The 16122-nt window shown below is 37.3% G+C and overlaps 1 protein-coding gene across 4 annotated transcripts in view; it reads left to right on the top strand.

The window, feature by feature from the left end:
* Positions 1 to 16122, top strand: part of LOC116093765 — a 187984-nt gene that overhangs the window by 73082 nt on the left and 98780 nt on the right. The window lies entirely within an intron of this gene.

A 16122-nucleotide genomic window follows, 5' to 3' on the forward strand; every position in this document is an offset into this window, starting at 1 on the left:
TCAGTTCGATGGATGGCTGTGAGCCTCTACATCTGTGTCAGTAAGATACTGTCAGAGCCTCTCAGGTACTTTCTTTCAAGTGTATAAATGAACAACAGAAATGGTCAGTCTTCTCCATCGGTGATGATAACAAAACCATTTCTTGAAAATGAAGAGGAATGAGTTCTGGCCACAAGCCATGTAGCTAAATCTTCCAAACATACTGACTACTCTAAACATACTAATCACATCTTACATATCAGTGAGTTTGCAAAGCAAAGCCTAGTTCAAGACGTTTATCTATAGATAGATGATGGAATAGGGAATAGAACTCTGATGGTAAGCTTAGCAGAAAGCAGCTTTACTTCCTGACCCATCTTGTCTTCATAATAAATACTTTCTCTATATTCATAAGTATACAAGAATTAAAATGGCATGGAATTTGTTCTAGTCTTAGCCCTTGACCACTGTCTGGCACATTATAAAAGAGCCCTAGAAATATCCTGGATGTATGCATTAAATACATTGTGAAAATATGGAGCAAATGACTAAAAAGGGTGGTGAACTCTTAACAAATGTGTATGGCCTTTGTAAAAAAAAAATTTGAACAAATACATATGAAATCTGCTAATAAAAGTAGAAGCATGTCTGCTGTGTTTACAGCATATCATGCTACATATTTATCTAAGGACAATAATGGTTGTCTAAAGTAAAGTTGGATTTTGATAAAGGTTAAAAATAAATTAATATGAGTTATGCTTGTTTAATGTACTTTATGAAAAATTCTGTCTCCCTTTTAATAATGTCATTTTTTATGAGTCAGTGTGAGCATGTGCTAAGAAGTATTGAATTACTGGTTTTTACATTACAATAGTCATTTTTTTAAACTTGGAGCAGTACATAGGGTGAAATACAATTTTAAAGGGGTAAAGAATAAACAACTGCAGCAAACTACTAAATATTCAAACCAATTAAAATTTACTTGTCATAAAATAGCAATAAATTTTAATTTATGCAATAAAATTTCACATAACTGGTAAAATAGTTTTGCTCTCATTTTCTATAATCAAAGTAAGCCAATTCTGTCACACAGAAATTATATTAAATTTCTTGGGTTTGTTGAGAGAAACAGAAGAAATATCAATATTTCTTCATTTTAATTAAAAAATGACTAGGTTGGATTTTGCATTCTGTCATTTTTGGAACTCATTATTCATACTCCCCCAAAATTATTTTTAATTTCGCAGAAATATTTAGAAAGTGCTAATTTTAATTTCAGAGTACATGTCAGATAGTTAATCCAACCCTTGCCTATTACCTAAGTTTTCACACTTAAAATATAACTTCTGTGTTGAATCAGAACCAAAAAAAAAAAAAACTTCAATTACAAAAAAAAAAAAATACTTTATAATCATACCAGTTAATAAATGGCTGCTTACTTTATGCCTGAATTTTAGCAGATTCCAAATCCAAGCTTATTGCAAACCAGAAGAGATGCCATGGGGGCGGGGGTGACAGGAAATGCTTCCTTGAGCAGACCCTGGAAGCCATGCTAATGTGAAGCCCAGATACTGCTAATGTGGAGCTCTGCTGCACAGTGGGAGCCCAGGCACGCCTGTTGGTGTGGCAGCCCACAGTCGTGCACAAGTACTTACAGCCGCAGTGACATGGTGCTAAGCATGTTTTAAAACTAGTCCCAATTGAGCAGCATCTTATCCAACCAGAAACAATCCCACAATCCAGCTCTTTTTAAGTGATCATCCTTGTATCATAACAGATTAAAGCTGCAGCTACTTTGGATTATGCTTAATCTAACCTTTATCCATCCACATCTTCACCTGAAACTTACAAGGACCAAGAGTCAATTGCCGGGGCATAATTCACAATGACACTGATCTTCCCTTCCTCGGTCTAATTATCTGGATTAAGAATAACACTTTTGAGTAATTATTTTCACATTGGATAAACATTAAGCTTTCCTGGATTTATCTGAGCTTTTTCCTAACATGAAATAGATCCAGCCAGGCTTATAGGAACATAACTGACAGGAGGGACAGCTTAATCAAGGCAACCCTAAACAACTAAAACAATAAGGAAATGTTGATTTCTTATTGTGTAGGAAACTCAGGATCGGGAAGTTAGCAGGTTTTGTGGCACTAAGCCCTCAACCTTCCATGGCCAATTGCAGAGCTTGAACGGTTTTTTTTTTCCTTGCTTTATAATCATCCAGTAATCCTTAAATAACATTCAGTCTCTGAAGCACAGAGAGCAGCATGAAGTGGTTGTACTGCTGACATTAATTGGCGATGCTGATGCCACCTATGAGCACTAAGTATTTTGCTCTTTCTAACCGGTGTGGCAGCCTAAAAAAGAAAGAGCACGTTATATGAGAATCAGTGAGCTAAAATTATAATTATAGAGAATGAAACATTTGTTGTGTCACTTCTCATTCACTCTCGGGATCACTCCACACTGTCTCTCCACGAGTGCACACAACGCCTAAAATGGCTATCACGAGCAAGCTAGAAAAATCTCCCAAGCTTGTCTTTGAAACCTCCCCAGATCATATACAATTACTCACTAAAATCACATCACAAAACCCAATTACACTTTGGCTTTGCAGATCCACAGATAACCTCTTAAAGAGCAAACTCCCTCACTGTGTCGACCTCTGACCCCAAGCTCTTTCTCCAATCTGCAGCAGCAGCAGCAGGGCTGCACGGCTCTCAGCACGTGAAGAGCCCAAATTTTGAAGTCAGAAAGACCTGCAGGACTTTTGAATGGTACCTAGTATTTAAGATTAAGCTGAACATTGTTACCATTTTGTTCTTGGCACTCAGCTATATGTTATGTACAGCTGTGGAACCTACCATTAAGTATTTCAATGGGGAAATTTTTGCCTTTATTATCTAACTGGCTGGATGCAGGAAAACAGGGCTTTCAAAATCTAAATTCCTGATCACTTTGAATTTTATATTTAAATTTATATCAAATATAAATGTATATACCATTTAAATTTACACGAAATTAAAAATAATGCTAAAAAAGGAAAGCATCTCAAACACTTTTCAAATCAGCATTTACAATATGTGGGAGAGCTGGGTGACTCTCAGAGCAGTAACCCTTACAACTCCACTATTCCTTGTCTGTTAATCTGCATGCAAATTAACCTTGGTCATTGGATTCTCCTTAGAAGACTGTAGCAAACTACTAAATATTCAAACTAATTAAAATTTACTTGTCATAAAACAGCAATAAATTTTAATTTATCTTAACTTCACTCTGGTTCCTTCGTACATTCTAAAGCAGACACGGAGCGGAGTGGGAAGTGAGGCGGTAGCAGTTAACAGAGAGGAATGTGAATTGTATATGTGAAACCAACTGTTAGGATGGCCCTTTCTCAGACCTGGTGTCATCATAGCTTTGCTGGTCAACTAATCTGTCTATGACCGTGAGTGTCCTCACCTACCAGTACTAATTTGTGAGTTCACAGCCTTCTCCAGAACAGTGCTGGCATTTCAAGGTCATTTACTATAGCCTTCCAAACCTCTCCTCTGTGGGCTATGTCAGTGGCCATCAAATGCCTATGAGGATGTGGTACAAAAGTAATAAGGCACATCTAGGGAAGAACATAGTCAAAATAGTGGCTTTGCTGTTGTCCTCTCAAATGAAGTGTCTAGATTTACATAGCAGAGGTGAACAAGGTAAAATTGTTTTACCACCTAAGTCCGCCATCTTCAGCGGAGTTCTAGCCTCTGTTTATGACCACAGAGGTTCTACAACAGTGGTTTTCACCCTTCCTAATGCAAACCCAATCAACCCATTGATAAAATTCTCCATGTGGCGCTGACTCCCAACCATAAAGTTATTTTCATTGCTCCTTCCTAGCTGTAATTTTTCTACTGTTATAGATCATAATGTAAGTACTTGTGTTTTCTGACAGTCTTAGGTGACCACTGTGAAAGGGTTCTTCAACCCCTAAAGGGTAGTGAACCACAGGCTGAAAAGTAGTGATCTAGACTGTGTCAGGCAAAGTATCTCTGAAGTACAATGTCAGTAAGAACAAAGTCCTGAGAAATTTAAAAGTTTCCATGAAAACAATATGCTAGTGTACAAAGGGAAATAAAAGATATTACAAACATTAAATAATTTCAGTGACTAGAATTGTGAGCAAGAACAACATTTGTGTTCCTACTAGAGGAATATATAATTTTTAAAGAAGAAACTAATGCCCTGATATGCTTTTTGTTTTTAATTGAGATTATATAATTAAATGATTTCCTCACTCTTTTTCCTTCCTCCAAACCCTCCCTTGTACTCTCACTTGCTTTGAAATTCATGACCTATTTTTCTTTAATTGTTTTAATCTGAAATCAGACATCCATTTTGCTTAGTATGGCTTCAAGCAGGGGCTAGCCTATCTGGAGCAACAAGGGAATTAAAAAAGAACAGGTACGCCGATACAGACACATACAGAAGAGCTGGGGTACGCCGATACAGACACGTACAGAAGAGCTGGGGTACACCGATACAGACATGTACAGAAGAGCTGGGGTACACCGATACAGACATGCACAGAAGCGCTGGGGTACACCGATACAGACATGCACAGAAGCGCTGGGGTACACCGATACAGACACGTACAGAAGAGCTGGGGTACACCGATACAGACACGTACAGAAGAGCTGGGGTACACCGATACAGACACGTACAGAAGAGCTGGGGTACACCGATACAGACACATACAGAAGAGCTGGGGTTTGGGTAGGATGTCCTCACTGTAACAGAGAGCACCAACCTCAGCCCAGAACTTCAGCACATTGATTTTACACATACAAATAACAGAGATGAGTTTATTGTATAAAGCTGAGTAAGATTATTTTATGATAAACAGTTGAGCTAATGATAGGCAGGTTTAGCTAATCTTGGTACATCTCTGTAGGGAAGGTGGCTCATGTTGTAATCATCTCTGAAGAAGAAGCTGTGGTAGATGCATCTATATACCTTGGGGACATTCACATAGACTGGAGGAAGGCTTTGCCATCTCTCTGAGCCCCACCATGGGAAGCCTTTGCTATTGCCATGGGTCTGAGGCACCAGGTCCATTTCGACAGCACACATCACTTAGGACTTCATCCACTCCCTACAGGTTTACTCAGGCTTCCCTCGGATCCGCATACACACCACTTTCATTTTAAAGTTCTTTCCTTAAAGTTAATGCACATGAATATTTGTTTATCCATGAGACTGAGTAGCTGTTTGTTTTATAAGATTGGGAGATATATTGTTCTTACCTTAGCTGCCACTTTGAAAAACTAGTCAAGGGAATGAAAGTCCAAACATACAAAATAATAACATGAATTTAAGTAAGCTGTAATTCACCCTAATTACTCATACACAAATTACCATTTCTATGGCTTGCAGTTATTACAGATTCAGTAGTACTCTATGCCCCACATGTAGTAGTGAAAGAACTGAATTTTTTAAAAGAATTTAGATTTCTAAACATCTATGAAGAGAAAAGAGAAATATAGGGTAGTATACACACATAATTTTTTTGAAATATGAAAAATCCCAAACATTAGCATGTGTGAAAACATTCTGACATTGAAAATGTAATATAAAAGGAAAAATTTCAAGAAAAATATAAATGAGGTGTTTGGTGTATGGAGGTGTGAACTCTGCACAGTTGACTGTGCTTTGTAAACGTTTACATTATCCCCAGGCAAGTCAGACTTATGCACTTCCTGCACACTGCGTAACTCTACCCAGAGTTGTGTAAGCTCCATTCTTCATACAGATGCTGTGTAAGTGGCATAAGGCATGTGTTTCTGACAATCTCGACAATTTCTTCTCTGCAGTTCTTAAAGAAAGGGCAAGGCTACATGACAGCCCCAGATGGTCTGTAAGCGAAGAGCAGAAAAAGTTCCATAATTGATTTGCTGTTTGTTGAGAAACCCTAAATGTTCAACATCAACTTTTACCTAATCCATCCATTCCACCTTTGTTATTGTTTTACCCTTAAACAAAAGAAAGAATGAAAGAAAGAAGGAAAGAAAGAAAGAAAGGAAGGAAGGAAGGAAGGAAGGAAGGAAGGAAAGAAGAAAGAAAGAAAGAAAGAAAGAAAGAAAGAAAGAAAGAAAGAAAGAAAGAAAGAAAGAAAGAAAGAAAGAAAGAAAAGGAAATTCCAATAGAGGTTAGGTTTATACACTTAGTATTAAAAAAAGAAAGCTCAGAAACTTAGCTGAGGAAATCAGCCCCTCTAGAACTTTGGTCTGTCATTCTATAGGAAGGTTGTTGACATCCATGTCTAGTCAATCTCTAGAAGCTTCTACTAGGATGCTTATTCATGGTCCTTGATGTTTTTCGAAGTAACGTTCAATGTTCAATATAGTCTCTGGATGGCTTCCATAAACTGTTCTAAAAATACAGAAAATGGAAACTTCTCAAATTGGATTTTAAAAATTTTCATAGTCAGGAGGAACGACAGTGATATCAACAGACACTGGAAGTAGGGAACACAATCCCATACACCCTCTTACAGTGGGATTTTATCTTGTTTTATGTCACATGATCTCATTTAACTTGTTTTGCTCTGGCTGCTGTGCTGGGTTTGAAGCAGAAAGCTCAGGATGCTGAAAAAGTCTTTTTCTTGAGTACCAGTCAGTGCTGAAAAGACCTGCTGGATTCCCAGGGTAGTGAGATCTAGAACACACCCACATTTATTTCATTCTTGCTTAGGCACTCCAGCCACAGGCATACTTAATTGCCACAGGACCAAAGCTGTGTGTGTGTGTGTGTGTGTGTGTGTGTGTGTGTGTGTGTGTGTACATTTTTATAGTACCTAACTTCATCTGGTCTAAACACATTATTCCATTATTCTAAATATAACCTATGGAGTTTACCTCCTGTGTCAGTCAGTTTCCTGTCACTATAACAAAATACTGAGGTAATTAACTTATAAAAAGAAAAGAATTGTTTTGACTCACAAGCTTTTATATGTCCCCATCCATGAATAAGCACATCCATTATCCATGCTATTAGACTTTTAACAAGTTAGCACATCATGATAGGAGAACATTTATTTTATGCAAAAATTAGAAAAACAATGGGATCCAGAGTTTCATGATCTCCTTGGCTGTACTCTTCTTTTAAAGTTACACCAGAACCAAGGTGAAAGGCCCAGGGATTTCCCAGTAAGGGCCACTTCTGGGCTAGAGGTGTGGAGTCTTAGCATGGGTTTTTGGAGAACACTCCAAACCCAAACTACAACATTCTTCTTGCTTGTCTGTAAGCTACCATGTCAGCAAGAAGAAATCCATCAGTTGTACTTTTGGTCAATTCCAAGAAATGTCTCGGTAGCTCCAGAATCTCTTAACTGCTCTCACATGTGAATCACCTTCAAAATTAAGGTGTGCTGTTCACATATATTTGCTTTTACATTAGTTTCCACTAACTTTCAAAATCAGTTAAGACAATGTCATATTTCTCCTCAGAAACTTCAACAGGTTTTTAAAATATCTTCATCAAATGTTTATACAAACATGTAGTTTATAATTGAGTTTTGTTAATAATATGAATTAAATTAAATTATTTATGAATATATGAACCCCAATTGATCATAAGAATTTTGTATCTGTGCCTGTGATGTATATGCTCAGCTCAGGGACTGGAACAATTAGAAGGTGTGGCCCTGTTGGAGAAGGTGTGGCCTTGTTGCAGTAGGTGTGTCACTGAGGGTATGGGCTTTTAGGCCTTTATCCTAGCTGCCTGGAAGCCAATAATCTGCTATCAGCCTTCAGATTAAGATGTAGAACTCTCAGCTTTTCTGCACTATGCCTGCATGGGGGTTACCATGATCCCACCTTGATGATAATGGACTGAACCTCTGAACCTGTGAGCCAACCCCAATTAAATGTTGTCCTATATAAGACTTGCATTGGTCATGGTGTCTGTTCATAGCAGTAAAACCCTAAGACAGTGCCCATGAAAGACATTAGTCTGTTAGTTCTGTGTCTGGGGCACAGATGGCTTGAGTGTTAGAAGATATTTGTTTCATAAAATGAATTGGGAAATATTCCCTCTGCTTATACTTTCTAAAATTGTGAGAGCTAGCAATTTTACTTATTTAAATATCTCACAGAATTTGTTAAACAATGGACAAAAATTTGTTGACATACAATCCTGGAGAATAAAATATCAAAGCCTGGTGTAGCATCAGACAAGAATTTTTTACTGTGCTACCCCATGGTATAGAGACAAGAAGAGGGCGAGAGATCCATAAAAGACAGCTACACTACTGTGCTTTTATCGTCAACACTACTTATGATAGTCACCTAAGTGTAGTTCATTAGGTCTCACCTCTCTATACTATTATAATGGGTACTAAGTGTCCTGCACAATTAGTGCAGGATATATTAAAGCTATAGCAGCTTCACAAGAAGCCAGTATACCACTGGCTTGTACGGGGTATAGTTTCATTATCCTTTGTGTGTGTGTGTGTGTGTGTGTGTGTGTGTGTGTGTATGAGGACTCTGTTTCACAATTTCCAGGTGGATGCTCATTTTCTGATTACATTTTATTGGCTTCCAATTCAACTCTATTATTTTAAGTGAATGCGGGATGGTTTCTACTCTTTACTTTGTAAAGGCGGTCTCCATAGTAAAAATCTGATCCTCCTTTATGAATGGTCATGTGCACTAAAAAACAACATACCATCTGTTTTTTTCTATGGGATGTTTAGCTACTAACAATTAAGGAAATTCAGTTTACTTAATGATTTGTATAACATAGTATGTGTTCTTCCTGCTTTTTTTGTCAAGAGCATTTAGTGTTTACCATAAGAAGAGTATTTAAGTCCCCAAATATAGCAATGCCTGGCTCTTTCTTTTCTGGAAGCTTTCTGCAAACTTTGGTCTTATGTGTACAATGCTTTGTTATGTGTAGACAGGTTTTGTAAATAGGTGTCCTCTTAGATATAGAATATGTATTTTAATTGCAAATGTCCCTCTTTATCTTAAGTTTTCTTCTTTCTAAAGTCTGTTGTGTCTTAAAGTGCATAACTCTCAGGCTTTTTGTTTTGTGCTTTTTATTTTGTTTTGAGAATTCCATGTAGGGTGCTGTACTTATACCATCCACCACTCCCTCTCCTTTCTCCATCTCTAATGCCCCTCATATTCCCTCTCAAATACATGGTCTTTTATTCTTCCATTATATATACGTGTGTGTGTGTGTGTGTGTGTGTGTGTGTGTGTGTGTGTGTGTAATTACAAACACGACTTGCTGAGATTATTCTGTATTGTTCGTGTGTGTTTATGGCTGAACTCTTGGGATAAGCTAGCCTGTTCTTCTGGGGGAAGACTTGACTCTCTCAGGCATCATCAATTTTCTATAATACTTCTGGTGGTAAAACTTTGTGAGACTACCCCATCTATGTTTGATTGTCATTTTTTCTTAAAAAAAAAATAACCTTTTATATTATTTTTGAGATTGTATTTTAATTACATCATTTCTCTCTTCCCTTTCCTCCCTCCAGGTTCTCTGATACACACCTCCTTTTATTTAATTCATGTTTAATACCCTGTTTTGCCATCAATTATTATATACATATGTGTATTTAAATACATACATATTTCTAACTATAACCCCTTTAGTCCATATAATGTCACATGCATGTGTGTTTTCAGGACTGGCAGTTTGGCACTGATGAGCAATTAGAGTGCTCTTCCTTGTGGAAGACCATCTCTTCTTGCTCTAAGCTCTTCTCAGTTGCCAGGAATATTAGTGTAGGACTGATGCCTTGTAGGGCTTTCTCTGATCCAGTTTGGGATGTTTTTGGTGTCTTCCTTGTTCAGCTCATAGTTGGGTGGTCATGTTAGTGAGACTTTGAAAGTACAGCTTCTGATAGGACTGAGAGATAGAATCTTAAGTTTTGTTTAGGCCTTCTTTGTTCCTGAGCTGTAGGGATAGGCATTGCATTGCGGCTATACCAGTTGGGGTTGAGCATCTCACCTTCAACTTTCCTCTGTGTTTTAGGCACTTGTGGCTTTCTGTGATGATCTCTGTATTTGAAAATTAAGATTGAACTGATATTACTGCGTTATATTTTTCTCAAAAATTGGTTGAATCTTTATACTTGAGTTAGATTTTTATAGCTGGTTTTTTATTTTAGTTTGGGCACTTCATTTTTGTTTGTTTCTCTAGATGAGGTCTTGTAACTCTGCTTACATCCACATTCATAATACTCATGCCTCAGTCACTAGAATGCTCAGATTACGAGTATGGCACACCATACCAGGTTTTGCTCTTCTTTTTCTTTTATCCTAACAAACCGTCTTCTAATTGGTGTATATGTACTATTGGTATTTTTATGTTATCTAGTTAAATTAATATCTAGCACTTTTATTGACTTACTTTATTTTGTTATTAATTTAATCATGTTATTAACTAATTTGTTTAACTTGTATACAATGTATTTAGTCGTCTCACATTTATATCCATAATTTTTGTTTTCCAATTTTTTTGTTTTTCATTGATGTTCTTCTCTTTTTCCCCAACTCCTCTCCATGTCTTGCACACCCCCTCTCTCCCCAGTGGACATTTTATGCTTTCATCTCATGTGTATTCTATTATCCCTTCCCCTTCTTTGTAATAGGCCCTAATTTTCTCCTCTCATTACTTCCTTTCCAATTTTATGACTTATACACCATACACATAAATATAACACATATAAAATTAAAACACTGGGTCTGTTTATAAGAGAAATCATAAAGTATTTCTTCCTGAGTCCGGGTCACTTAGCTTGTTATGATAATTTCCAGATCCATTATTCTTCCCCCAGATTTTAATTTTTCTTTATGGTTGAATAAAATTCCACCATGAATATATACCATATTTTCTGTGTCCATTCACTTCTTGATAGACATATGGTTTCGTTCCATATTCTAGTTACTGTGAATACTGCAGCAATAAACATAGATGTGTAAGTATCTCTTTGGCATGTTGACTTAGTCCTTTGGATATACGCCCAGAAGCAGTACAGGACGATGGTATAGTAGCTCTATTTTTACTATTGTGAGAAATCTCCATAATGACTTCCATAGTGGCTATAGCAGCTTACACAACCACCAGAGGTGTCTACGGGTTCCTCTTTCCTCACATTCTAAACCATTGTTGTCATTTGTGTTCTTGATGAAAGCCATTCTCACTGAGCTGTGATGGGGTCTCAGAAGAATTTAAGTTTGCATGCGCAATGTCCGAGGATATGAAATTGTTCTAAAGTACTTATGGAAGGTGGGTTTCTTACTGTGTGAACTGAAGAGTATGAGAACATGTCATTATTCTGTTTTGTCAATGGGAATGCTCCTTTTTCTGGTGTGTGATTATTGCAGTTCTGTACACATTATAGCTAGTAGCTTCTGTATGAGGTATACCTGGTGCAGATTTTCTCTTGTGCTGTAGGCTGTTCTTTTACTCTGCTAAAAGTTTCCTCAGCTATGAAGCAGCACTTTCATATCATATAATCTCATCTGTCAATAGTCTGGGGTTCTTCCCTGTAATGTTGAAGCAAAATTTTCTGAAAGTCCATATATGTGACTATTTCTTGCTGTGTTTTCCTATCATAATTTCTGCATTCAAGAGTCTTAAACTAAGGTCTTTGATAGTCTGAAATGATTTTTCTGAAGGATATCATGGACCTAAGTTTATTCCCTTAAATGTAAACATCAGTTTGCCAATACCAGTCATTGAACTAACTGTCTTCTTTACCATGGACATTTGTCACATTTTTGACAAATCTATGAGGCTGTAATTGTGTCGGTTTGTTTCTTGGTCCTCAGTTCTGTTTGGTTGTTCTGCAGATCCAGTTGCTTCTTTTGCCATTGTTCTACTATATTTGTCATTATGGTTTTGTAGTGTAATTTGAGGTCAAGTATTGTGATGCTTTCGACAGCTCCTCTCTTTTCAGGACTGATTTGACTATTCAGATATTTTCAATTTTCTGTGTGAAATTTAGCATTTTTTTTCTGCTTTGTGCAGAACATCTTTTGAATTTTCATGGTGACTGCATTGAATCTGTCCATTTGTATAATATATTTTCACAGCATTGATTACACCTTCCTACCACAAAACATTCAAATGCATAAAGCCAAAAATAGTCAGCTCTGTTACAGCAAGATGGCATTCTTGTATCAACTTCTCTTCTAGTTTGCTTTCCATTGCTGTGATAAAAAACACTGACCAAACTACTGTGGAAAGGAAGGATTTACTTGTCTTACACATCCAGATCACAATACTTCATTGAGGGAAGTCAGGATAGAAAGAACAGGCAGGAACCATGAATAGAAGCTGCTTAGTCTGCTCAGCTTGCTTTTTTTTTTCTGTTTTTCTTTCATTTATTTTTTTTAAGATTTATTTTATATAAGTACATTATTATTGTCCTCAGACACTCCCAGAAGAAGATCTTGGTCCCATGACAGATGGTTGTGAGCCACCAAGTGGTTGCTAGGAATTGAACTCAGGACCTCTGGAAGAGCGGTCAGTTCTCTTAACCACTGAGCCATCTCTCCAGCCCCAATTGTTTTTTCTAGTTGTATTATTTCCATATTACAGACTAATTCTTTTGTGCATCAGCTTGCTTTCTTAAACAACTAAGGACTACCAACTCGAGACTCTTTGATATCAAACACTAATCAAGAAAATGCCTCACAGATATGCACACAGACCAGGCTGACAGGAAAATCATCAGCTGAAGTTTCTTTTTCTCAGGTGACTCAAGTTTGGATCAGGTTGGTGAAACTAAACTCTTTAGTCCTGCTTCATCTTCAACGTCTGATGACAAATGTCTAATGTTTTATACCCCCATTAATGGTAATTTGCCTAAGGGTTTATAAATCTTGTTGATCTTTTCAGAGAACCAATTTTTATTTCCATTAATTATTTCTATTGTTTTTTATTGATTTCTTTCTTATCTTTTAAAACTTAAATGCATGTATATCATGTTATGCATATGTGTTTATGGGTAACATGTTTGTACAGTGCTTTTAGAAGTATGAAGAGGACATTGGGTCCTCTGGAACTGAAGTTATGAATGGTAGTAGGCTACTATACAGGTGCTGGGAATTGAACTTGTGATTTCTGCAAGAACAGCAAATGCTCTTTACAACTGAGATGTCTCTCCAGCCTCAGTTTTTCTCTTGATCATTTCTTTCTATTTACTGCTTCTTGGGTTGATTTGCTTCTACTGCCTTAAAGTACATCATTACCTTAGTTATTTGATAGCTCTCAATTTTGTAATGCAGGAACATAGAGCTATGAACTTTGATGTCAGGAATACTTCCACTTTAGCTTACTAATTTTTATATGCTGTGTTTTCATTTTCATTCAGTTCTAGGAACTTTTTGATGTCTTTCATTTTGGGAGTGTGTCCTCTAATTCCTACCAGTTTCTTCTGTGTCTTTGGAATATCTCCTGATGTTGATTTTTACCTTTATCCTAGTGTGGTCAGATAGAATGCAAGAAGCTATTTCAATTTCCTTGTATTTTTTAAGATTGGCTTTGTGTCCTTATATGTGGTGTATTTTGGAAGAAGTTACATGGAGTGCTAGGAATAGTCTTTATTCTGTTACATTAGGATAAGTCTTGTGATCTATGGTGTCAATCAATCCCAATATTTCTCTTTACTTTCTTATCTGGGTGACTAACTTGTTTGTCAGAGTGAGCATTAATATCACTCATTATTACTTTGTTGGAGTTAATATATGGATTTATATCTAGTAGTATTTGCTCATGAAATTGAAAGTGACTGTATTTGGTATGTCTATATTTAGAATTGTAATGTGCTCTTGGTGAATTGTTCCCTCAGTCAGCATTAGACGGACTTCTTCATCTTTTTGGACTCATTTAATTTGCAGACTATTTTGTTTGATAATACAAGAGTGACACTTGCTTTTTTATTATCTTTGCTGGTTCCAATAATTTATTTTGGTTGTGAGCCTAACCTTTAATGGCTGAGCCATCTCTCCAGCCCTGGTTCCAATAATTTATAAATCCTTGGTCTATCCTTTTACCCTAAAGATATGTCTATCCATGATTTTGAGGTATGTTACTGTCAGGCAGCAAAAAGGGAGTCTGCTTTTTGTAGGAGATTTCTATCTTCTGTAGTTATAGTAGTTATAGTTCAAGGTCCGTTTCTCACTAGGAAAGTTACTATGCCAGCTTATTTAGTTTCTAATTGCTTAATGGATGTATTTGTAAATCTTGACTCTGTGTTGAATGCCTTTGGCAATAGTGTGTGTTTCTTGGACACAGCAAGTAGTTGCATGATGTTTCTAAGTCCAATTAGTCTGTTTCTTTTAAATATCATGTTTAGGCTTTTTCTTTTTTTCTTTTTTTTCTTTTTTGGTTTTTTGAGATAGGGTTTCTCTGTGTAGTCCTGGCTGTCCTGGAACTCACTCTGTAGACCAGGCTGGCCTTGAACTCAGAAATCCGCCTGCCTCTGCCTCCCAAGTGCTGGGATTAAAGGCGTGCGCCACCACCGCCCGGCATGTTTAGGCTTTTTCATTCAGCTATTTTTCAAATGGATTTTCTAGTTCCTATATTTTTTATGATTCTTCCGTCTGGATTATTCTTTCTTCTTCCTATGTTAATATCAGGAAGTTGTAGGTTACTGTGTTACACTTAATAGATCCCTTCTTGGCTTTCTTTTATTCATCTACTAATGTTATGAAATAGATGCTTTCCTTAGTTCTTGTGAGTGAGGCTGTCTTTTTTCTTTGTGTATAGTATCCCATTAAATATTCTGAAAGCTGACTTGGTTGTCAAGTGTCACCTTTGATAGCTCAATTACTTGTATTGAAATGTCCTTATGTTCCCATCAATTAAAAAATAATTTGCTCAATTTATTTCTTTTTAATACTCTTAGTAGGATCTATAGATCATCTTTGAATGTTTGGTAAAATACCACTGAAAATCCATTTGGACTATTTTTTAAAAATTTATTTATTTACTAACTTTACATCACAGTATCAGACGCTGCCTCTTCCCAGTTCCCCTCACACAGATTATATTACCACCTCCCATTCTCCTCTGAGAAAGAGGAGCCCCCCACCCAGGTATCACTACCCATCAAGTCACTGCAGGACCAGGTGCATCCTCTCCCACTGAGGCAACCCAGTTATAGAAACTAGATCCATAGGCAGGCAACAGAGTCAGAGATAGCCCCTTCTCCACTTGATGGAAGACCCACATGAAGACCAAGCTGCTCATCTGCTACATATTGCAAGAGTCCTAGGTTCAGCCAGTCCAGTCTTCCACAAGACTCCCCAAGCTTTATCTATTTGGCTGTGAGTTTCTGCATCTGTTCCATTGGCTGCTGGGTAGAGCCGTTCAGAGAACAGTCAGGCTAGAATCCTTCATCCATAACACAGTATCATTAATAGTGTCTGGAATTGGTTCTTGCCCATAGGATGAGTCTCAATTTGGGCTAGTCATTCATTGGCTATTCCCTCAGTCTTTGCTCTATCTTTGTCCCTGCTCGTCTTGTAGGCAGGACACATTTTGGGTCAATGGTTTTGTGGATGGGTGGCTATTCTTACTCATCCACTGGGAGTCCTGCCTGGCTACAGGAAGTGGCCACTTCAGGATCCATATTCATCAATGCTAGGAGTCTCATCTAGAGTCACCCCCATAGACACACTGAGGCTTCCCTCCTTTCAAGGTCTCTGGCGTGCCTTAGAGATGCTCCCCTACTATCCCTTTCTGTTCTTTCTACCCTGCTCTCCTTACACTTAACCCCCAAATCCACTCTGCTTCTCCTCCCCTTTTCCACCCAGTTCCCTTCCTCCATCTGTCTATCTTAAATCTTAGCAATCTGGAAATAGAGGCAGGCCAATCTCTGAGTTTGAGGTCAGTCTACAGAGTGAGTTCCAGGACAGCCAAGGCTATACAAGGAAACGCTGTCTTGAAAAAAAAAGAAAGAAAGAAAGAAAGAAAGAAAGGAAGGAAGAAAGAAAGAAAGAAAGAAAAGGAAAAAAGGAAAAGAAAAGAAAGGAAAAGAAATCATGAGAGAATGCATACAGGGGCCTGGACTTTTTAGTTAAAAGGCTTTTTCTCCTTTTTAGCTCATCATATTTTTATTTATATTAC

Source organism: Mastomys coucha, unplaced genomic scaffold (assembly GCF_008632895.1).
Source record: "Mastomys coucha isolate ucsf_1 unplaced genomic scaffold, UCSF_Mcou_1 pScaffold16, whole genome shotgun sequence".
Classification (NCBI taxonomy): domain Eukaryota; kingdom Metazoa; phylum Chordata; class Mammalia; order Rodentia; family Muridae; genus Mastomys; species Mastomys coucha.